Here is a 24794-nt window from a genome sequence, read left to right as displayed (position 1 = left end):
AAATGTTTCTCTGAGTTTTGTGAGCCACTCTGTCAAATTAGTTGAACCTAAGGAGGGCATTGTAGGAACCACTGATTTATACAGCCAGTCAGTCAGAAGTACAGGTAACAACCTCAATTTGTGACTGGTATCTGAAAGCTGGCGAGGAGTTTTGTGAGACTGAGTGAGCCCTTAACCTATGGGATCTGCTTCTGTTCTCCAGGTAGATAGTGTCAGAATTGAGTTGAATTGTGTGATACCAAGCTAGTGTCGGGGAATTGCTTGGGAAAACCACCCACCACACATACATGTTGAAATTGGTATTCGAACCCTTTGTCAGTCATTTGAAATGTACAGCTCCTCTGTCTGGCTATTGGAGAACTCATCTCTACTGTAGTAAATTCTCATTAAGCAGCATATAGTACTGCGCACTTGCTGTGTGTTGAGCGTCCTGCTAAATCTTTGAGGGAATAGAAGGAAAATATATGGCATGCTGCTTCCTCCTGTTCAATCTGACCTCTTACCAATTGGAATGCTCAGAGCCCAGCTTTTGGTTTTGCTTTTTTTTCTTCTTTATCCACACTCACAGCTTTGGTGAGCTCATCTAGTCTTATGTCTTTAAATTCCAACTATATGCCAATGACTTCCAAACTTACATCTCCATCTAGACCTCTCTCCTAAACCGCAGATTCATATGCCCAGATGCCTTCTAGAGATCTTCATTAAGAGATCTAATAGATTTCTCAAATCTGACATGGATTTTAGTCATAACTAAATCACTAATTCCCCCCCCCCAACTCAGCCATCCTCATCACCCACAACAAAATCCTATCCCACGGGCACCTCACCCTCTTAGTTAACAGTAACTACATCTTTCTAGTTACTAGGACCAAAAAGTTTGGAGTTTTTGTTTATTCCACTCTTTCTTCAGATTCCCCAAATAATTTGTCATAAATCCTGTTGTATTTACCTTAAAAATTCATCCAGAAGCTGACCACTTTTAATTATTTACATTGTTACCACTAAGGTCTGAGCGATTATCATCTGGATTACTGGGTTACAATAGGTACTTAACAGGTCTTCCTGTTTTCAGCCTTGTCCCCAATTTCATGGTCTATTCTCAGTTCATCAGTGATGCGATGCTCTAAGAACCTAAGTCAGACCATGTCATCCCTCTGTTCAAGATCACGATTATCATTCAGATTAAAAGCCAGAGTCCTTACAATGGCTTATGGGACACTATGCTTACCCTATCATCCTTCCAGTGATTTTCCATCAAAAGCACATAAAAGCCCAAAATGCCATATATGATCTGACTCTGATTACATTCTCTTCCACCCTCGCTTACTCTACTCCAGTCATACTGGCTTCTTTATAATTCCTTGAAAATGTTGAGTATGCTCCCATCTCAAGGTCTTTGCACCTGCTGTCTCCTCAGCCTGAAAAGTTCTTCCTCTTGTTCAGCAGCTCAATCTCTTACTTCCTGTAGGTTTCCTCCAATCAGATGTCACCTCCTCAGGGAGCTCTTCCCTGACTGTCCTATGTAAAATAGCATAGTTAATGCCTATCAGCTCCATGTCCCCCATCGCTCTTACCCTGCTTTACTTTTCTCCATGTTACTTCTCACCATCTGAGACATTACATACTAACTTTCTATCCTGGATTTTCTTTTTGCCCCTCCAGATTCACTCTCTTGTCTTCCACACCCATTCTGTTCCCTGGGAGGCTCACCAGTATGGACTGCATCACATGGGCATTCTGGCCCCCGGCCTTCTAGATTCCAGTTAGGTTCAACCCATGGTGGGCACTGGCACAGACTGCATCATGGGAGGAGGGTGAGGTTGGAGTGGTAGCACCCATCTCCCTTCCTGCCATACTGCTTTTTGGAGCGTCTGTTTCTTCTACTATAGAACAGTGGACTCCCACAGCTACAGGTCTCGGTTCTTGTGACTGACTGCTCCCTTCTCTTAACCCTTGAGGCCTAGAGGGGTAGCAGCTCTCTACTATTGCTAGCCCCAGGGTTCTTCACCATGCCTTGTTGGTTTCCCTTAATCCTGTAGCACCTTTACAATCAGTCCCTTCCTTAAACTCTCCCCAATCTAATTACCCTGCTTGACTGAGCCATGTGTTTCCTGTGGACACCTCAATTTGTTTACTTGTTTATTGGCTGTGTCTGCCTCTACACACACACACACACAAATGTATGATTCCTCAAGAGTAGGGATTTTGTGACTAGAATACCTGTCACATAGTAGGCAATTGATAAATTTGTTGATGGATAGATAATGAATGAATGTGTTCTCTTTCTTATTCTCACAAGAAGTTCATGAGATAGGAATTATTGTCTCCATTTTGCAAATAAGGAAATCAAGGATCAAAAAGAAGTAACTTGCCTAAGATCATGCAGCTGGTACAAGACAATACTGATTGGAATGTGCTGTATTTGCATCACTGCCTTGCATTTTTTTTCATTAAATTATGTAATATCTTTCATATTGCTATTAAATGAAAAGTTGTTAATTTTATCTTGGTTCCATGGTATTGGATTATGTCACATAGTTTGTGAATTAGTCAGTTGCCACGGTAGTTAAATATCCACAGAGAAATACCTTAGCTTTTAGCATACAGTAGAAGGCTTACTGATCCATCAGTGAGTAAAGAGAATATATTTTATTTGTTTTTTTTTTTTTTTTTTTTTTTGTATGCGGGCCTCTCACTGTTGTGGCCTCTCCCGTTGCGGAGCACAGGCTCCGGACGCGCAGGCCCAGCGGCCATGGTTCACGGGCTCAGCCGCTCCGCGGCATGTGGGATCCTCCCGGACCAGGGCACGAACCCGTGTCTCCTGCATCGGCAGGCGGATTCTCAACCACTGCGCCACCAGGAAAGCCCGAGAATATATTTTAAATCTAGCAAGTACATTAAATCCAAACCATATGTAAATGGCCTTGACTGATAAGGCTGTTTCTTGAGCATACCGCTAGAACTGCTTCAGCAAAGTTGTTTTAAGTCTCCAGTCAGATGAGAGATGGGAGCCTGGGCTAGAGGAATGCAGATTCACAGCCAGCTAGCAGGAAGTGCTTTCAACCCTGGAGGAGTTTGCTGATGTAAGGCAGAGAGGGACCCAGTTCCCACAACGGAAAGCAAGGGATCTAGTCCTTGTTTTGCGCCACACTAGCTAACTCTGAGGACCATGAACCATGTTCCTCTGAAAATCAAACACTTTACCTTCTTACTCTTCTAAAACCTACCAGAAATACTCTTTTCTCCTCTTTTTTTCTCCTCCATAACAGCTAGGCTCTGGAGACATGGGGTGGTAAGAAAAATGTGCTAGTAGGTTCATGTCTTTTGAGGGAAATAGATGAAGAAAATCATTTAGAAAAAAAAACTCCAAGCAACTACTGTGCATACAATTTCTAAATGAAAATAAGCAAAAGGTCCCCATTGTAAAGGAAACATATTTTTCAGGTTCAAACTGCTCTGGTAGGACTTGAGCTTCTAAACCATTAAAAAGTGACTTGTCTTCTCTTGGTTGCCCCATAGGAAGTGAAGGAGTCATCATCCCAGTGTCTTCTCCAACATAAAAAAAAAAAGCAGACTAGTGGGAGGCTGCTTCCGGTCAGCCAACCACCAAATGCCTGTTGAGCATCTGTCATGGTCCCTGTGGAGCACAGGGTACAGAGCATGTAGTGCTGAGCTCAACATTGTGGACCCTACCCTCATAGGGCTTACATCCTACCAGGGGAAACAGATATGAAATAAATAAATGAGTTACTTCTGAGTACACAAAGGGCTGTGGTGGAGAAGTAAAGAGTCTTGTTAGAGCTTGTTAGAGGGGAAGCTTATTTGGTAAACAAAGTCAGGATATCCCTCTGAGAAGGATGAGCCTGGAAAGATGTGGGAGGCTGTGGACCATGCCTATTGGATTTTTAATTATAAACCCCAAACTAGCACAGGCCCTGGCAGATACTCAGTTTGGGTTTTCATGGCTATGTAACAATCCACCCTGAAAGTTAGTAGCCTAAAATGACAACAACTTATTCTTCTTTCATAATTCTATGGGTTGGTGGGACTCCACTGAGGATTATTTTGCTCCACATGCCATTGGCTTGGGCTGCAGTCATCTAGGGGCTCAAATGGGCAGGCATGTCCAGGGTGGCTCACTCTAATGTTTGGTACCTTGGGAGAGATGGCTGGAAGGCTTGAGCTCAGCAGGGATGGTTGGAACCACTGGGCCTCTCTGTCTGTGCAGTTCCAGGGGCTCTCCTGCTCCATATGGCCTCTCCATGTAATTTTTCCAGCTTGGTCACTGGACTTCTTACATAACAGCTAAGATATCCCCTAAGTGCAAAAGTAGAAGCTGCCATGACTTTGTAAAGCTTTGGTGTGACTCTGGAATGGAGCCACTATTGCTGTATCATGGTGGTTGGAGTGAGTCCCAGGGCCAGCCCGGACTCAGTGAGGGAGAGGATCACACAAAGGTATGACTCTCTGGAGGTGTGGTTCATTGGGGGAGGTCATCTTTAGAGTCTAGGTGTCCCTCTAGGTGCTCAATAATTTTATTTTTAGTAATGGGGGAAGAAATGAGTAGGAATCAATGTGGAGGGAGAGGCATAAGCAGCATCTCTGATGGTAGAAAGGCAGGTACAAGTAAGTATTTTTGAAGGACCTGGGAGAAGTTCAGCTGGGCTGGAGCACAGAGAGAGAGGAGGAGGGTTATGGATGAGACTGGAGAGTGAGCTGGGAACAGGCTGAACCTGGAACCTGACTACCCTTGAACTTTTCAGTTATATAGCCAAATAAATTCCCTTCACCCGGTGCCAGTTTGAGCTGGGTTTCTATCTTTGAATTAAGAGGGCTGACTAATGGTAGGGAGGCGGCAAATCATGCTGCCAAGGAGAGGAAGGCCCTGGGGGTGACCTCACCACTGAATGCAGAGCCATTTGGAAACAACCTGTTCTGTACAAATGTGGAGCACTGTGATTATCCCGGATGTGCAGACCAGAGGTCGGATAGGATCTGCCCCTGACATCAAAGAGAGAAAGGTCTGTGGGTGGATGTTCCAATGGCTTCAGAAATCCCTTTCCACAAGCATAATTAACATCAACAGCCAACTGCTGCTCAGTATTCCTGCAGTAACTGCTCAGACACTTTAAGGGCTCTTCTCAAATGCCCACAATGTAAATTTGCTTGTGTCAGTTTCCACAAGCCACAGTTCCAGCTTTCTGAATCCTAGACCCACACTGCCTTGAGGGTTCCTATATTACAATTTATTGAGCAGATTCAATAAGATAATTCATGCAAAATGCTCAGCACAGCACAGTCAGAATATAATAAAGCCCCAATAAGTGTTAGTTTTTATTTTTATTATTGTTGTTTGATTTTATTTCTGGAATCCCAAGTGGTTTGATGAATGTGGTTTAAAAAAATCCCTGGCTTTAGGCCCCCAAAAGATCCAAAAGGATAGGGAGAGCTAAATCATATGGAAAGAGAGCTTCTCTAGGGCCCCCTCCCTGGGCCAAGCTAAAACCCAGAGGTTACCCATCATCTTAGAGATGAAATCCCAGAGGGCTGCAGAATAAGGGGGAGTATATATATATATATATATATATATATATATATATATATATACATATATAGATAGATAGATAGATAGATAGAGAGAGAGAGAGATGGATATAGGTATGGATATAGATATAGATATATCATTCCTCCCTGACCTCTATGTTTAATCAAGGCCTATGCAGGGCTGTGGGGACAGTGACCAGGGTCCCTGATGAGGCTTCAAGCCTTCCCAGGTGGCCTGACTCCCTCTTATGGCATACTGTGTGTTCCTTAGATGTGTCATGCTGCCGCCTGCCATGTGGTCTTTGCCTGTGCCATTCTCTCTGCGTGGAGTTATCTCACCTCCATCACATTCAGATCTCAGCTCAATTTTACTCCGTCTGCAAAGCCTTCCTAACCCCAGTCAAGGCCTATTTATGATCCTACATGGTATCGTATCACTCTGCTCCTTTCCTTCAGAGTTCTGCAACACAATTTGTTAATATACTCCTACCACTGTGATTCTTTGATGAATAATGGACCCCCCTCACTTGACTATAAGCTTCAGGAGAGCAGGATCCATGGGATTTTGTTGGTTTCTTTTCCTTTCTCTTAAGCACCCAATATAGGGTGTTGACACAAAGTACATGCTCAGTAAATTCTGGTTGAGTCAATGGAGCATGAGAACAGTGGATGCCATCTATTGGGATTATAGACTGAACTCATCAGTTTATTCAATCAAGCCAGGCCATCCCAGAGAAATCACTGAGTTCCCAGAGGGGTGGGAAATCATTAATTCCAGAAATGATCCATTGCGCCTTGTCTAACCCTGAAATCAATTGATTGTCGTTTGGGGATTGATCTCTTTTTAAGTGTTTCCCTCCTTAAAAAGATGGCTTTTCCTAGAAGAGTACTTCTGGCTTGCAGGAGAGATACATACAGAAGCTAAGACTTTCTCCTCTTGCCAAAATTTGCAAAACAAAGTCCACTGTACACTCCATACAACCTATACACCTTTTCTCTGAAGCACTCGAGAAAGACATTATCTAAAGATTAATAGACTCTGGTTTAAATACAGCAGTTGTCTAAAAGGGGCACTCATTTTCGGCTGTGTTTATTAGCTGCCTACTTCAGGGTAGAGGCAATAAAGTGTAGTGGTTTAAAGGATGCACTTTTCAGGATCACGTGAGGTCATTCAAACCCAGGATCGGTCTTCCCTGTCTGTGCAACGTTAGGCAAATAAACTTACCCTCAGTTTCCTCACTCATAAAATGGAGATATTTACTTCAAAGAGTTTTTGGATGGATTGAGTGAGGTACTAGCTATGAAGCAATCTGTGTCAGACACATAGTAAGGGCTCAGTTAGTGAAAGTTATATCATTATTCTTCTAGAAGGTTCTCCTTTTCATATCATTGACAAAGAGTGGTGATGAGCTTGTGAAGGGAAAAATAGATTCAATTAATTCCCTCCCAGGCTGAAAGAGACTTTTCCCTCCGAAACAAGAAGCACTTCTATGGATAAGCTGGAATTGTTACAACCTAAAGTAACCAATGGTCTTTGCAGTCACCATATCCTGAGCTTTCTAGCACGATCGTACCATACCTCACTTGTTTTTCACGTCTAGTAGAAAACTACTTGTGTTTTAAGGCTGGCTATTCACATTATGGCCAAGACTTTGGTGATTCCTCTATTTATTGGAAGCAGCATGTTATTATGGAATTCTCCCAGGTTTGAGTCAGAAAAACCTGAGGTCAAATTCAAAGTCTACCAGTTGGTAGCTGTGTGACCTAGGGTACATTTCTTTGCCTCTCTGAACATTGGTCTCCTTCAAGGGATTGGCAGAGTGAGGTGAAATGATGGAGATAGAGTGGCTGGCATACAATAGCAGATGACTGGGGTGGGGTATTAGTGGGGGCTATCTAATTCCCCTCTTGGGGTATACCTTCCCATAAAAATGCTGCCTAAGGCAGAACAACCTGCATGGAGTCAAAACTTGCCTGCTAGGTCAAAACTTGTCTTGTTCTCCTTTTGCCAGGGCTTTGATAGTTGTACGTGACGAAAAATTTCTAAATCCTTTAAGCTTCTGTTGTTACTTGTAGAAAATGAATTATTCTTTGTTTTTTCTTTTCAGTCCTTATTATTTTGTTTATTTGTTCATGTTTTAGTTTTTTTTATAACATCTTTACTGGAGTATAATTGCTTTACAATGTTGTGTTAGTTTCTGCTTTATAACAAAGTAAAACAGTTATGTATGTATACATATATCCTCATATCCCCTCCCTCTTGTGTCTCCCTCCCACCCTCCCTCTCCCACCCCTCTAGGTGGTCACAAAGCACCGAGCTGATCTCCCTGTGCTATGCAGCTGCTTCCCACTAGCTCTCTATTTTACATTTGGTAGTATGTGTATGTCATTTGCTGCTGTCTCTTTGTCCCTGCTTACCCTTCCCCCTCCTCATGTCCTCAAGTCCGTTCTCTACATCTGTGTCTTTATTCCTGTTCTGCCCCTAAGTTCTTCAGAACTTTTTTTTTTTTTTTAGATTCCATATATATGTGTTAGCATACAGTATTTGTTGTCCTCTTTCTGACTTACTTCACTCTGTATGACAGTCTCTAGGTCCATCCACCTCACTACAGATAACTCAATTTCATTTCCTTTTATGGCTGAGTAATATTCCATTGTATATGTGTGCATATCTTCTTTATCCATTCATCTGTTGATGGACACTTAGGTTGCTTCCATGTCTTGGCTATTGTAAACAGCCCCTCCCTCTTGTGTCTCCCTCCCACCCTCCCTATCCCACCCCTCTAGGTGGTCACAAAGCACTGAGCTCCCATCTCTGGAGCTCACTTAGGCAGTACTCTGACTTATGTGAGCACACGGGGAAGGAATCCCCTCTCCTCGTGCACCCCAAAACAATGGGCTCTTGCCTCTTCAGCAGGTCCAGACATTTTCCTGGTCTCTCTCACGGCTAGCTGTGGTGCACTAGCCCCCTTCAGGCTGTGTTCACGCAGCCAGCCCCAGTCCTCTCCCTGGGATCTGACCTCCACAGCCTTGTTTCTTGAGGTAGGATTGTATTGCTATAAACTTCCCTCTTTGAACTGCATTTTCTGCATCCCATAGGTTTTGGGTCATCATATTTTCATTGTCATTTGTTTCTAGTTAGTTTTTGATTTCCTCTTTGATTTCTTCAGTGATCTTTTGGTTATTTAGTAGTGTATTGTTTAGCCTCCATGTGTTTGTATTTTTTACAGTTTTTTTCCTGTAATTGATATCTAGTCTCATAGTGTTGTGGTTGGAAAAGATACTTAATATGATTTCAATGTTCTTAAATTTACCAAGGCTTGATTTATGACCCAGTATATGATCTATCCTGGTGAATGTTCCATGAGCGCTTGAGAAAAATGTGTATCCTGTTGTTTTTGGATGGAATGTCCTATAAGTCCATCTTGTCTAATGTGTCATTTAAAGCTTGTATATCCTTATTTATTTTCTTTTTGGATGATCTGTCCATTGGTGAAAGTGGGGTGTTAAAGTCCCCTACTATGATTGTGTTACTGTCGATTTCCCCTTTTATGGCTGTTAGCATTTGCCTTATGTATTGAGGTGCTCCTATGTTGGGTGCATAAATATTTACAGTTGTTATATCTTCTTCTTGGATTGATCCCTTGATCATTATATACTGTCCTGCTTTGTCTCTTGTAATTGTCTTTATTGTAAAGTGTATTTTGTAGGATATGAGAATTGCTACTCCAGCCTTCTTTTGATTTACATTTGCATGAAATATCTTTTTCCATCCCTTCACTTTCAGTGTGCATCTGTCCCTAGGTCTGAAGTGGGTCTCTTGTAGACAGCATATATGTGAGTCTTGTTTTTGTATCCATTCAGCCAGTCTGTGTCTTTTGGTTGGAGCATTTAATCAAGTTACATTCAAGGTAATTATTGATATGTATGTTCCTATTACCATTTTCTTAATTGTTTTGGGTTTGTTTTTGAAGGTATTTTCCTTCTCTTGTGTTTCCTGCCTAGAGAAGTTCCTTTAGCATTTGTTGCAGAGCTGATTTGGTGGTGCTGATTTCTCTACACACTTGCCTGTCTGTAAAGATTTTAATTTCTCCATTGAATCTGAATGAGATTCCTGCTGCATAGAGTAATCTTAGTTGTAGGTTTTTCCCTTTCATCACTTAAAATATGTCCTGCCACTCCCTTCTGCCTTGCAGAGTTTCTGCTGAAAGACCTGCTGTTAACCTTATGGGTATTCCCTTGTATGTTATTTGTTGCTTTTCCCTTGTGGCTTTTAATATTTTTTCTTTGTATTTAATTTTTGATAGTTTGATTAATATGTGTCTTGGTTTGTTTCTCCTTAGATTTATCCTGTATAGGACTCTCTGCGTTTCCTGGACTTGATTGACTATTTCCTTTCCCATGTTAGGGAAGTTTTCAACTATAATCTCTTCAAATAGTTTCTCAGACCCTTTCTTTTTCTCTTCTGGGACCCCTATAATTCGAATGTCAGTGCGTTTAATGTTGTCCCTGAGGTCTCTGAGACTATCCTCAATTCGTTTCATTCTTTTTTCTTTATTCTGCTCTGCGGTAGTTATTTCCACTGTTTTATCTTCCAGGTCGCTTTTCCGTTCTTCTGCCTCAGTTATTCTGCTGCTGATTCCTTCTAGAGAATTTTAAATTTCATTTATTGTGTTGTTCATCATTGTTTGCTCTTTAGTTCTTCTAGGTCCTTGTTAAATGTTTCTTGTATTTTCTCCATTATTTTTCCAAGATTTTGTATCATCTTTACTATCATTACTGTGCATTCATTTTCGGGTAGAATGCCTATTTCTTCTTCATTTGTATGGTCTGGTGGGTCTTTACCTTGCTCCTTCATCTGCTGCATATTTCTCTGTCTTCTCATTTTTTAAACTTACTGTGTTTGGGGTCTCCTTTGAGCAGGCTGCAGGTTCGTTATTCCTGTTGTTTTTGGTGTCCGCCCCCAGTGGGTGCGGTTGGCTCAGTGGCTTGTGTAGGCTTCCTGGTGGAAGGGACTAGTGCCTGTTCTCTGGTAGGTGGGGCTGGATCTTGTGTTTCTGGTGGGCAGGGCTGAATCCACTGGTGTGTTTTGGAGTGTCTGTAAACTTAGCATGATTTTAGGCAGCCTGTCTGCTAATGGGGTTGCGTTCCTGTCTTGCTAGTTGTTTGGCATGGAGCGTCCAGCACTGGAGCTTGCTGGCCGTTGGGTGGAACTGGGTCTTAGCATTGAGAAGGAGATCTCTGGGAGAGCTCTTACTGATTAATATTACATGGGCCCAGGAGGTCTGTGGTGGTCCAATGTCCTGAACTCGTCTCTTCCACCTTGGAGGCTCATGCCTGACACCAGGCCAGAGCACCAAGACCCTGTCAGCCGCACGGCTCAAAAGAAAAGGAGAAAAAAAAAAAAAGAAAGAAAGGCTACTAATAATAAAAATTAAGAAAAAAAGTTTAAAATTATTAAAATTTAAAAATAAATAAATAATAAAAAAAGAGAGCAACCAAACCAATAAACAAATCCACCAATGATAACAAGTGTTAAAAACGATACTAAGATAAACATAAAAATCAGAAACAAATCAGTTGCCGATAGCAAACCCCAAGTCTACAGTTTCTCCAGAAGTCTATCACCTCAATTTTGGGATGATTCATTGTCTATTCAGGTATTCCACAGATGCAGGGTACATCACGTTGATTGTGGGGATTTAATCTGCTGCTCCTGAGGCTGCAGGGAGAAATTTCCCTTTCTCTTCTTTGTTCGCACAGCTCCTGGGGTTCAGCTTTGGTTTTGGCCCCACCTCTGCATAAAGGTCACCCTCAGGCATCTGTTGCCTGCCCAGACAGGAAGGGGTTAAAGCAGCAGCTGACTAGGGGCTCTTGCTCACTCAGGCTGGGGGGAGGGAGAGGTACACTGGTCATAATTGGAATGTGGGGTGAGCCTGCAGCAGCAGAGTCCATTGCAACAGCTGAGGTGCACCATGTGTTCTCCTGGGGAAGTAGTCCCTGGATCATGGGACACTGGCAGTGGCATCCTGCACAGACTCCCAGGGTGTGAGTGGCGGTGTGTGAGTAGTGATCTGTGCTTGCAGACAGGATTCTTGTTGGCAGCAGCAGAATCGTTAGCATTTCATGCCTGTCTGTGGGGTCCAAGCTGATAGTCATGGCTCACGCCCATCTCTGGAGCTCACTTAGGCAGTATTCTGCCTTATGCGAGCACACGGGGAAGGAATCGCCTCTCCTCATGCACCCCAAAACAATGAGCTCTTTCCTCTTCATCAGGTCCAGACATTTTCCTGGTCTCTCTCACGGCTAGCTGTGGTGCACTAGCCCCCTTCAGGCTGTGTTCACGCAGCCAGCCCCAGTCCTCTCCCTGGGATCTGACCTCCACAGCCTGAGCCTCAGCTCCCAGCCCCCACCCTGGTGGGTGAGTAGACAAGCCTCTCAGGCTGGTAAGTGCTAGTCAGCACCAATCCTCTGTGTGGGAGTCTCTCCGCTTTGCCCTCTGCACCTCTGTTGCTGCGCTCTCCTCCGTGGCTCTGAAGCTTCCCCGCCACGACCCCCCATCTCCTCCAGTGAAGAGGCTTCCTAGTGTGTGGAAACCTTTCCTCCTTCACAGCTCCCTCCCAGAGGTACAGGTCCTGTCCCTATTCTTTTGTCTCTGTTTTTCTTTTCTCTTTTGTCCTACCCAGGTACGTGGGGAGTTTCTTGCCTTTTGGGAGGTCTGAGGTCTTCTGCCAGTGTTCAGTAGGTGTTCTGTAGGGGTTGTTCCACATGTAGATGTATTTTTGATGTATTTGTGGGGAGGAAGGTGATCTCCACGTCTTACTCCTCCGCCATCTTGAAGCCAGCGAAAATGAATTATTCTTTGAATAAAGATCTCACTGAGCCTAATTTTTCTCTCATTTCTCATTTGAGGGTAGACAAGGAAATGGAAAAGGCACTGGTTATTATAAAGTTTTACAAGGATCTCTCTCTTACCTAATGTCCAGGTATCAGTATCTGTAAAAATTTCTCTACCTCCTGATGGCCTAACTCCCAGTGCTCACATTCCTTCCAAAAACTTCACTGCCAAGTGCTCATTTAGAACTGTGTGCCATACACCCTAGTAGAAATGGACAGAGAAAGGAACGATATGGTCTAATAGAGAATAGCCAAGGAAAAACAGATGATTGCAACATAGGATTACAACATAGAGTGGTAAAGGCCAAGATGAGTACAATATGGGATGATAAGGAAGTGATGAGAATAAGAGGATGAAGGTAGAGGATGTTGGCTCTTGAGCTCAGACTCAAAAAGAAAAAAAAAGGGAATGTGCAAGAAGATACTGAGGAAAGACAGACCCCAATAAATATATGCCAGAGTAGTAGTTTTGCAAAGCTTGAATGCAAAGTTCAATCACCCTTTCTGCAGAATATTCCTGCTATCTTGTAATTGCCACTCTCTAAAATATCCCAGGAAGAATCAGATCTAGAACAAGGGTAAGTGGAAGTTTGTTTTTATCTTGCTAGTTTATTTAGTCAGAAAAAACTGAGCTGGACTATTTAGAAAAGAAAACCCAACTGGTAAATAATAATAATTTGGTTATTCTATTGATCAAGATACATATTCAGTTACATATTTGGAACACAAGGTGACTGAATACCAAAATACTCGAAACTATTTTCTGGGAAGTTTCCCTCAATTGGACATTTTTCTTTAGCGTTAGCGTAATCCTAGAAATATTGTGTGATCAATAATTACTTTGCCACTTGGTTCCTTTCAGTGAGTAGAAGAACAAACAGTGTAAAACTCTATACCATTGTCATTCTTCCAAACGAAGTAAAAAAAATAAAGTCCATCTTATTTCCCTATATTCACAACCTAGTTTCAGGGTCCAGGAAACAAAATGTTCTGATGACAGTACTTGAGAGAGCTCCATGTGGGCTACACATTAAAATGCTTCATTAAGCCATGAAAAGTAAGGAGACCTTTCAGCAGGAAAGAATATTTGTACAAGGGTTGGAGACTTTGTGATCCCAAAGTCACAAATTATTCAAGAAATACAATTCTGATATTCAATAAAACAAGTTAATATGAATTTTATTCTAATGCCACCATGATGATGTGATAAATACATTCTTCAGAAGATGTTTAATTCTGTTTCTCAGAGTGTGGTCTGTGGTCCTATTTCAACAAATGTAACAACTATTTATTTAGAACCTTGTAGGCATTGTAATAGGAACATGAGATATATCAACAAGCCAAATAGACAAAACTCTTGCCCTCATGGAGCTAATACTCTAGTGGGGAGAAATAAATAATAAAGGGTAGAGATAATAAATAAGTAAACAGTAGTGTTTATTAGAAATGGAGCAGGAAAAGGGAATGAAGGGTGCCATGGGCACTGGGTGAGGGCTGCATTTTCAATACGTTAATTGGGATAGGCTTTATGGAGAGGGTGGCCTTTGAACACAGGAAATGACAGAGGTGTAGATGTCTGTAGAAAGAGCATTCCAGGGAGAGGGGACAGTCCTAAGTCAGGAGCAGTGTGGCTGATACAAAGAGAATAAGGTGAGAGTAGGAGGCGATGAGGTCAGTGAGGTAATGGCAGGATGGGGGCAGATCATTTAGGACTTGTAGACTTGCAGGTGGAATGAGGAGCTACTGGTGAGTTTTGAGCAGGGTTGAGAGATCTGATGTATTTCGGTATATTACTCTGGTTTATGAGTTGAGAATAGAATATGAAGAGTGAAATGGAATCTGGGAGACCAGTGGAGAGGCTGTTGCAGTGGTCCAGTATTCCAATTTATGACTCAGCTAGGGTGGTGGATGGGTGATTTTAAATGGTTGGACTCTCAGGATATTTTGGAAATCTTATCAATACAATTTGGTGTTGGATTAAATACGGGATATGAGAAAAAAGGGGGGAGAGTCACCAAGGATGATTCCATGGTTTTTGTCCTGAAAGAGTAAAACCTAGATGCCTTCATTTGAGATGGGGAAGTTTGTGAGTGGAGAAGATTTTGGGGGCAGGGGAGACATTAGTAGTTTGGTTTTGGACACGTCAAGCTTGAGGTGTTTATATTAGACTTCCAATTGGAAATGTAGAGTAGGCAGTTGGATACGTGAGGCTGGAGTTCAGAAGAGAGGTTTGGCAAAGAGTTTAAATTTGCAGATTTTTGGCATAAAGATGGTACTTACAATCATGAGATTGGAAGAAATTACAATGAGAATGCAGACCTCTTTTTGATTGGGGGACATTATTCTGCCTACAGCATTGTGGAAGCCTATCAATAATGCAAAATCCTGGGCTTCACCCCAGACTTACTGAGTTAGAGTCTCTAGGGAAGGGTGTCCAAGAATATGTTTTATACACAAGCCCCTTAGGTGATTCTTATGTGCTACATTGGCTTGCTGATGAAAATAGATGGTGATGAAAGGGAATGAGTGAGCATCTGGTTCCACTCCTTACCAAGGCCATGGTCCTTGTGGAATATAGTGACCCTGTGTATAATCAGAAATCCCCCCATGGTCACCATTGCTGGTCATCCATGTTATATGGCAGTATGGGCAATTCTCAACAAAGGACAGGCTACAGTTCAGAACCTTAGTGGTTACAGGACCTTTAGTAAATGTTGACTATTTTTAATGTTACAAACAATGCCCTAGCAAACATCTTTATACATATTTTTGATACATATGTAATTATTTTTGCAGGATAGATTCCTAGAAATGAAACAGCTAATCATACTGAATATGAATTTTAAGTTGTCTTTGGTAACACCAAATTGCCTTTCAAAAATCCTTTTCTAGTTGATACTAATCTCAGGATTCCAGTATCTTTATCAAGAAGGACGTTAGTTAATTGGGGCTATTGAAAAATTTTGGACACCTTTTCTGTGCTTTGATAATGTATATATTTGAATCCTTCCTTTCCAAAGAATTTAAAAACTACATTTCCCAGTTTCTTCTGCAGTTAGGAAACCACCAATTAGAGTCAGTCACATGAAACTTGGATCAGAAAAGAATTACATAAGAGAAGTGGTTAGGCACAGGACATCGTTTTTGCTGGTGCTGGAGGTGGCAGACCTTGTGATTCAAGGTCCAGGATGGCAGCAGCTCCTTCATTAGGACGGTTCTGAAGCCTTGCAGTGAGACCTATTCTGTAACACAGCTTAGAGCCTGTTTCTGCAAGTATGCTAATTTTCTGAACATCTAATAATTTTTAATGTTTTATTTCTGTTTAAATTAGCTATAGTAGATTCTATTGTGTGCAACTAAGAACTGTGATCGAGTCACAAAAAAAACAACAAATAGCATCTTTCAAATTTTTGCCAATCTTATGGGCAAAGTGAGTTTCATTATTACTCATATATTTAAATAATGACTTTTCACATCCTTTAGAGGAAGTTAGATCTGGAAGTGGTATCATCAGAGCCATGATTTTGCCTAGGAACAAGATGGCAAAAGTACAGTGTCTCCAAACCTTTTATCATTGCTTTAATAGCATTATTGTTATTATGAAAGCATTCTGAACAACTCATTTAAAGCTGAGGTGCTTCATTATTTATCTAAGATCACTGAGGTATTGTAATTTTCATCTTCATTACATTGAATAGTTTATGTGCAAATATTTCTTCTATCTATGAGATAAGAGATTTACTCCCACCCTTAGAGTTTTCAGGGAGATTTTTTAAATATAAAATCATTTATAAGAACTCTAACTCTCTTTGTTGTACCAAATCCAATATTCTAATGAATGCACTGGCATGGCACCGTATCATCCATTGTTGAAGAACATGGTTGGATAATCCTCCCTCTTTATTACCTGTTTAAATCTTTCTACCATTATTATGCATATTTACCAAGCATGCAGAAAGTCAAAGTATGTTAGTATAAAAATCAGGAAGTGCTGTTTAATGTTCAATGGGGCATAAATCTGTCATTTTCAATGGTAAAATCAATCTATAACTTCTCATAAAGCATGAAGTAACCCTATAAAATATATGCTGCTTCCCCCAGTTGTACATGCAAAAATTTTCAGAAAGCCAAGTCAAATCAATATTTACTAATTATAATTAGTATTTTAAATGTAATTTTTAAATAAAATAAATAAATAAGCTAGTATTTTAATCAGCTCAGGCTGCTATAACAAAATACCATGGACTGGGTGGCTTAAAACAACAGAAATTTATTTTCTTACTTTTCTGGGTGCTGGGAAATTCCAGATCAAGGTATCAGCAGATTTGTTCCTGGTAAGAGCTCTCTTCTTGGCTTAAAGATGGCTTCCTTCTCACTGTGTCCTCAACTGGCAGAGAGAGAGAGAAACTCTGGTCTCTCTTCCTGTTCGTATAAGGACACTAATCCAGTCAAAGAGTCTCCACTTTCATGAGTTTATCAAAACCTTCCCAAAAGCTCCACCTCCAAATACCATCACATGTGAATTAGGGCTTCAACATATGAATTCTTGGGGGAAACAAATGTTCAGTATATAGCAGCTAGATTGCAGGCTGTAAATTCCAGCTTTTGAATTTATTCCCAGTTGACCAAAGTAATTTAAGTCCCTTAACTTCACTTTGCATTTGTTTTAACAATATATTAAATTAGAACATTGGTAAATGTACTTTAATAACAAATGTCTAATTTTTTATTCAACTATCAGATTTCCAAATGAAATAAATGATCTATTTACATGCATCACTAGACCATCTGGTTGGGTGAGGACCCAACACAGAATCAACTAATTGTCACCCATGTTTATTCATCACGCTTAACTCATTTCTTATAAATAATGAAAATCTAGGACCTTCAGTAAACAAAAAATTTTCACCACTAGTTGAAAGATTGACCTCCTTAATTATATAATAGAACAGGACAAAAGAGCCCAGCCAAACATATACCTAAGAAAATTAATTGCTAGTCAACTTCATTGTATCATTCCCATTTTACAGAGAGGGAAAGGAGGGGCAGGGGCAGAGTATGGATTTTAAAGGACCTAATGGAATTAGAACCAGAGGTCAATATTCCAAAGATTTGAGCTTGTTGTTTAGTCAATTAAATTCAATTTTTCAAGGGCATCTTTGAAATTCTTTCTTCTAGATTATTTCCCTGACCATCTTAGAATCCAGGATCACCCTCAACATTTACATACACCAGGACTGCTGAGCTCACACTTAAGCAACTAATAGGCTGATGAGGAGGAAAAGGTACAAAAAATCCAGAACAACAAATAATTTTAAAAATGTGATCTTTGTTTGAAGTAAAATTATATGCAGAAAACCCCCCAAAGTCTAATGTATTACAAAAGTATTATAACTCATCTTTTAGAAAAGATCAATGTGAAAAATTATGTGATGATTCTCTTAATTTAATGATTATGTGGCAGGCAGTCTTGAAAGCTACCTCCTACTCAATTTTCACCTTAAACATTACTTTTCCTAATCCCCTGGTCTGAGTTAGTTCTCCTTTTTAGACACACCACAACACCTTCCACTGATTCTTTGTATAATTATTTATAGTCACATGCTTTGTGATTCTACGGTATGTGCCAAGAGGAGCAGTGACCTCTGTTGTTTTCTCAGCAGATAAATGGTTCTCAATAAATATTTGTTAAATAAAAGAACAGGACAGACATGGCGTGTCTTTCTGGAACACACGTTGTACTCAATGATTTGGGGTGTTTTTAAATTAAAACAGGCATAATTGTATCATGAAATGAAATTCCAATTCATGTGTTTTTAAGTTAAAACAAGCATAGTTGCATCATGAAATGAAGAGCAAAATTTAAGATAGAATTGAAAACTTCTCCGTGAGAATGTTCACTTTCCTCTGCCATTAATGCTATTTCAGAGGAAAATTTAACGATGTGGTGAGTCTGAGTGTGACGCTCCAAAGATCAGGTAATCGAAGCTAACAAAGTTCAGTCATTTCATTAGGAAAGGAGAAGGGACATCTTCCCTTCCATGGAGAAAACAGGAAGAGTCAGAGTAATGAAGTGCAGAGTGTGCCTTAAATGAGTTATTTTAATGCCTCAAATTTTCCAACTGTAAAATGAAAATGGCCCATGAATCTCTAAAATTCTGTTGTGCATGAATTCTTGGTTTTTTTTGGCCTACCATCATCCTTATACCCACAAAAAGGAAAAAGTTAGGAAGCAAAAGTCATATTTCTTTTTCCTTCTTCAGCTTCTAAGTGTTGCATTCATCTTTTAAATGACATCTGTAAACACTATGTAGTTGTTTTTGCCCCTTTTTATGAACTTGTCGACCCATTCATAGATCTAAAAGAGAAGGGATGGTAGAACCGGTATCAAATCACAGAAGCACATTTGTATGGATCAGCCACTCACTGGTTATCAGCTGAGTTGTTACATATTTCATCATTACAACTAGATGTAATGGAAAATATTAATTTGAAATGCTACATTTAAAGAGGGAAGGTCTATTTTATAGCATCCTTTTCCTATCCCATCCTTTTACCCTCTTTTTCTTTCTGTGGGCTTGACAATTTATCTTCATGAGAAAAAGTTTCGCCAGACTGTGTACATAGTAACTACTATACCATTAATACAATCCCTCAGGGGTAGTTAGATAAAACAGTTGCTATGCCTCTGTACCAAGCAAGATGGTCTGAATACAAATAGAAGGGAATAAGGCAATGTCAGTGTGGTGCCAAGTGCTGATAAAAAAATAAGTGGTTGATATTGCAAGCAAAGGATAGTAATGTAAAACACCAATTATACTTTTCCAAGTCTGTGCGTATTGCCTAGTGATTGCTTGATTCAGTCAAACTCTACAAAAAGAAGTACTTGTTTTGTTCTATTATATGGTGTCATAACCAAATGCATTTAATACATATCGGCTACAAATATGACTTTAAGACATCAGTGCTGTGCTCTTATGTTGTGCTCTTTGTTAATAAAAATGAAAATGCCTGCCATCAGCTGCTATGATATACCCCATACACAACCTAAAGACTGGCAAAATAAGAAATTAAAATCAGGATTCCTAATTCAAAACTCAGACAATTTGAAGTGTTTGTAAGTCTATTAGAAATGGGAACTCTAGTACACGGCTGGTGGGAGTGTAAAATGGTACAATCACTTGGGAGAGCAATTTGGCGATTACCCAGTAAGGTTGAAAATGCAAACGCCTACAATGCAGCAATTTCACTTCTAGGTGTATACACTAGAAAAACACCCGTACATGTACACAAGAAGTCACATTTGTAATAGAAAAAATAGGGGTGGGGAGCAGTAAATGTCATTGATAAAGCAGTGCATAAACTCTGGTATAGTTAAATGATGGAATATAGTATAGCAGTTAGCATAAATAGATCTTCTTGTACTAAGCTGGACAGATACCACGTTAAAAAATGAAAGTAATAGAATACACAATGTAAAATAGACCATTTTTGTAAAATTTAAAATCACAAACAATAGTAATATAATATTTGGTTTCTGGCTCCCTAGTAAAATATAAAAACGTGAGTTAGAAGGATACCCACAAAGTTTCAAAAAGAAGCTGTTTCTGGAGAGGCAGAGAAGGAAGGAAGGTTGTGGAATCGTGGAAAGATACAACAACATACTTCAGCTTTCCCTGTATTGCTTTATTTGTCCTTTATTAAAAACAGTTTTAGAAGCACATATGGCTAAATGTTACTATTAGTTAATTCTGGTTTGAGGACACAGGGGTGTTTTTATACCATGTGCTTTTCTGTATTAATTAATTGCTTTTTCAATTAAAAAAAACAAAACTTCAGTCACTTGGTGCAACTGGAATACTGTATTTCTTGAATTTAAGGAACCAAGACTCTATATTTAAATTGTTTAATACACTGTATTTTATTCATTTACAGTTTTTATCCTAGTTCATGAGTAAACTAGGAGCTTTGAGAAGCTTTCTATGGAATTTCAGTTTAATTAATTCTCACTTATATGCGTGGTAGAGGTAGGCAAACTAAAGTTTTAAACAACTGTTTATACAAGGTATACAAACCAGAAAGCATTTTCTTTGGTTTGTCCATGTTTTCCTTTTCCAATGTGAATATTAGCATCACTTTACAGGGTTTTTCCCACTGAGAGATTCAGAGTTAATGTTGCTATGTAAATGTCACATGAATTCCATTTTGGAACAATTTATGTAGCCACACAAAGTACGGAAATGAGAGAATTTTAGTCCAGAGGGTCTCATTTAAGTATAAACAATAAGAAAATCACTTTTCATGCTGTGGAGTTTTAACTCTCTCTCTTTCTCATATGTCAGACATGTGTAAATCATCTTGTCTGAGCCCCAGAACTGATATGGACTGTTACCTAGACCCTGCAAAGAGCTAGAAAAGGACATGGGGAAGGGAAGGAGGAGGAATAAGCTTTGACCTTAGACAGACTTGGGTTCAAATTCTGGCCCTGTCACTGTCATTTACTCCTTGTGTGACTATAAGTGGACTTACTGAAGTCCAGCTGTGCATCAGGGATAATAAGAGTGACCCCTCAAGGATTGGGTGAGGACTAAAACGAGATCCTGTGTGCACAGTTCGTGCAGAGCTGAGACATGGCACACATGACGGGTGGTTGCGTTATGTTTATTGCTGTCACCACCACAGTCTAAAGGGCCTAAATCCCTGCTGCCTTTTAGCTGATGCAAAACCATTTCTACTTAGAATAGAATTCAACAAGTTTGTGCTTCTTGGATACGCCTGTTGCTGCCTATAAGGGAAAAAGGGCAGAGGGAGTTGTAGCCTTTGCAGAGAATATTAGGGATGAGTCTTACCAGGATTGTTATTTTTTTCTTTCTCTTCAAAAAATTTTGTTTAGTTTGCCTTTTTTCTTGTACTTTTAAAAAGCTTTTTTGGGGGGTGGTGGGTTATGTTTTAAGAAGCAAGAAAAGAGTATTGTTACCAATTGATTTCCCCTTCATTTCTCTCTGCCCACTCAGTTCATCCTCCTGACTCTCTCTCCTTCTAATAAATTTATCCCATATTTCAATACAAAAGACCATTTCTTTCATTCACTGCTATTGAAAAGCAGTCTGATAGACTATTCCCTCTTAGATGTTTACTGATAATGGCTTAAGCTCATTCTCTTTCCCAGAATAAGGAAAACAATTGTAGTATGTAGTGTGTACATAGTAAGTAGAAAGTGCAACCTTCGCCCCAATTTTTTTAATAGTGAAAGTTCTCAAAAAGTCTTCATGAATTTCTAATCCTGGAATTTCAGTATTGTGACAAGATGGCAAAATAGCTACTTTTGTGCCCAAAGCCCTAATAACCCACCATTCAAATGATATCATGTAGATGCCAAACTCTTCTGTCTGCTTTAAGATTGACCTTGATTCTTGTTTCGATCCAGGATGACATGCAAGTCATCACCTGTCCTTCTCAAAGCAAAAGCAGACCTCACTAATTGACCACAGCACTGTCTGGCAGAACCTGGTTGTGACCAACAATCCTTCCTGACAGAGCACACTCCAGGTAGCAATTAGCAATCTTAGCTGATGAGGAAAATGAAACCTGTTTGCCCTCACTGACATAAAATATATTTGTTGTTTTTCCAGTTGTAGAAAAGGGAAATGAAAGGTGGCTGATTTAAAGAAGAATTAGAAAAAAAAAATAGGAAATTCCCCGGTGGTCCAGTGGTTAGAACTCCGTGCTTTCACTGCCGAGGACCCGGGTTCGATCCCTGATCAAGAAACTAAGACCCCACAAGCTGCGTGGCATGGCCAAAAAGAAATAGAAGGGAACTTATGGGTTCTGCTTTGGTTTTATCCAGTACCCCCAAACATTCAGGATTGCAAAAGGAGCTTAAATGTGAAATGAAATAATATAGTCATACACAAGTTTATATATATATACACACATACATACATACACACACATATATATATAATGTTGGAATGGCTGTTTAATGATTAGGGTAGTAAGAAAAGAAGGAGGATTATTTTTGTTTAAAAAAATAATAGAAAATGATAAAACCATTTGCCTTTCCCAATAAGCTCCTATTATGTTTGTTTGTTTGTTGTGGTACGCGGGCCTCTCACCGCTGTGGCCTCTCCCGTTGCGGAGCACAGGCTCCGGACGCGCAGGCTCAGCAGCCATGGCTCACGGGCCCAGCCACTCCGCGGCATGTGGGATCCTCCTGGACCGGGGCACAAACCCGTGTCCCCTGCATCAGCAGGCTGACTCTCAACCACTGCGCCACCAGGGAAGCCCTCCTATTATATTTTAGGTTTCTTTTAAGCTAGAAATAGAATACTATTCCTAACATGATGCCACGCTGCATTTATTTCTGGCCTCATCAATTGGTCAATTAAGTGACACTCTCTGGATGCCTTCCTGGACAGAATGAAACTGTGGAGTAGGGTTAGAGCCCAGCAAGGCAGATTTACACATGGTTGAATGATATTAAACCTTCATGGTGATTGCATATGTACGATGAGGACTAAAGAAGGAATCCAAGATGATCTTGAAGTTTTGAGTCCAGGTACATTGGGAAAACAGTGGATTCTAATAGACACAGGAAGTCAGGAGGAGAAAATTGCAGTTCTAGAGGACAGAAAAAGTTTATATTTAGACTTGTTTGACTTAAGGGACTTCAAATGGAGACCCTCTTGTGAGAATTTGGTGTTACAGGCCTGGCCTTTGAAAACCTAGCGATAAGGATTTTGAAATCACTGTCCTTGAGCAGATGGGGGGAAGAAATGTTGACCCATTTCAACTTCATTTGTTACCTGAAAGATCTTTCGAAGGGTGCCAGAAATTGAGAAAAGGCAGATCTGACCCTGTGCTGAGTCACTGGGATTCTGAAGAAATATGAGAGTGGCTGCTACAGAGTTTCCTTATGAGGAAGGGGAGGCAAGTTACAAATGGGAATCTGGTTGTAAGGTGATGTCATAAGCTTGTGTATTTAGAAGTTTACAACAGATTGAAAAAACAGATGTTTATTTTTAGAGTGGGGGGGGAAATGATTATGTGAGGGCTCCTAAGGAGCTGCCACTTTCATATGCGTTGATCGGGTAGAAAGGAGGTCCTTTTAAACAGTTCAAACTACTCAGGCTCCACTAGAATTATAAACATTTCTGTGTAAAGACATAAAATTAACAAGTCATTGAAAGAAATTATCAGAGCATAACGATATTAGATAATATGTAAAATATTTGATAAGAACAATTCAAAATTTCCTTGAATTTTTCAGTTATGTTGACATTACTTTTAGTAGGGACATAGAGATGTGTTTATTTTAAAGGAAAGGTGACATACCTTGATCAATGTTCTTTGGAGACTCTAATATTTACCGAGGACAGTTAGCAAAAATGGCAATGAAGACTCATGTAGGTCTGTACGATTCATTCTAAGCCCGGTGAGAATTGTTCTAATCTAAACCAGGTGATCCCAGCACAATGCAAATCATTGACCCTCTTAAGCTATATGGGATTTGAATGTTGAAGAGATGCTTGTTCAGTGGTGACTCATGCTCAGTGCAAAAGATATTAAATGGACTTTCCTCTTGAACATTTTAGATACCAGCTCCAATTATACCAGTCACAAGGTGATTTCAATTAACTCGACCTATGGTGAAATACATTTTGATTTGTGACCCAGAGTGTGTCCATGCCTGTGCACACACACACATACGTTGTAACCAAAGTTTTACGAAGCAGTTAACTTCACCTTATGTGTTGCACTTTCATATGTTCTATCCTCTTTCCTTTTCTTAAATTTGTCATGACGCTTGAAATTGATTTCATGACCCACAAATAAATCATGAGGCAAAGTTTGTAAAACATGAAGCTGCACAGTCATATCTCTTATATATAGTCTTTTTCAATCTCCTTTTTTGTTAATGTCTTATGTACTCTCAGAACTAACAGCCAGTGCTGTTTCTTAGTCTTAGCATGTGAGAAGCTATATTATCCCCACAACTGTAATGATTGATTGTACTAAGTAGATATTAGCTTGACAATAGTTATCTTAGATTTATTTGCATTTTTTTCTTTTTATTTAATGTGATATTCTTACCACACTGGAATTAGAGCAAAAAAGACGAGAAAATGGGGTATACCTCTTGATCTACAGGTGATTTAGTGATTACTGTGATTTAGTGATTACTAAAACAGAATTAAAATGGTAAATGCACTCTGATCCCATACCCTAATCACCTGCCCTGATTTCATGCCCATGACCCAGACCTGGCACTGAGCACAATCTACCTCTTTGGTTAGCCATTGGTTCAGAAATAGCCTCTTAGCCCAGTCAGGTTAATTAGACCCCATTTGGGG

General features: G+C 40.1%; 1 protein-coding gene across 2 annotated transcripts in view; it reads left to right on the top strand.

Moving 5' to 3' along the window:
• The window catches only part of NR3C1 (nuclear receptor subfamily 3 group C member 1), a 740177-nt gene that overhangs the window by 56228 nt on the left and 659155 nt on the right, over positions 1 to 24794 (top strand). Inside the window, exon 1 of one of the 2 annotated variants that reach the window (XM_067031862.1) lies at positions 15574 to 15714. The exons of the other annotated variant lie outside the window; for it this stretch is intronic. The gene's annotated coding sequence lies outside the window, so the exon portion shown is untranslated. Of the gene's footprint in view, positions 1 to 15573; positions 15715 to 24794 lie in introns of those variants that run through there. 2 annotated transcript variants of the gene reach the window in all.

This window comes from Kogia breviceps, chromosome 4 (genome assembly GCF_026419965.1).
Source record: "Kogia breviceps isolate mKogBre1 chromosome 4, mKogBre1 haplotype 1, whole genome shotgun sequence".
Lineage (NCBI taxonomy): Eukaryota > Metazoa > Chordata > Mammalia > Artiodactyla > Physeteridae > Kogia > Kogia breviceps.
The sequence above is the reverse complement of the archived record's forward strand: the minus strand, read 5'-3'. Positions and strand labels throughout refer to the sequence as shown.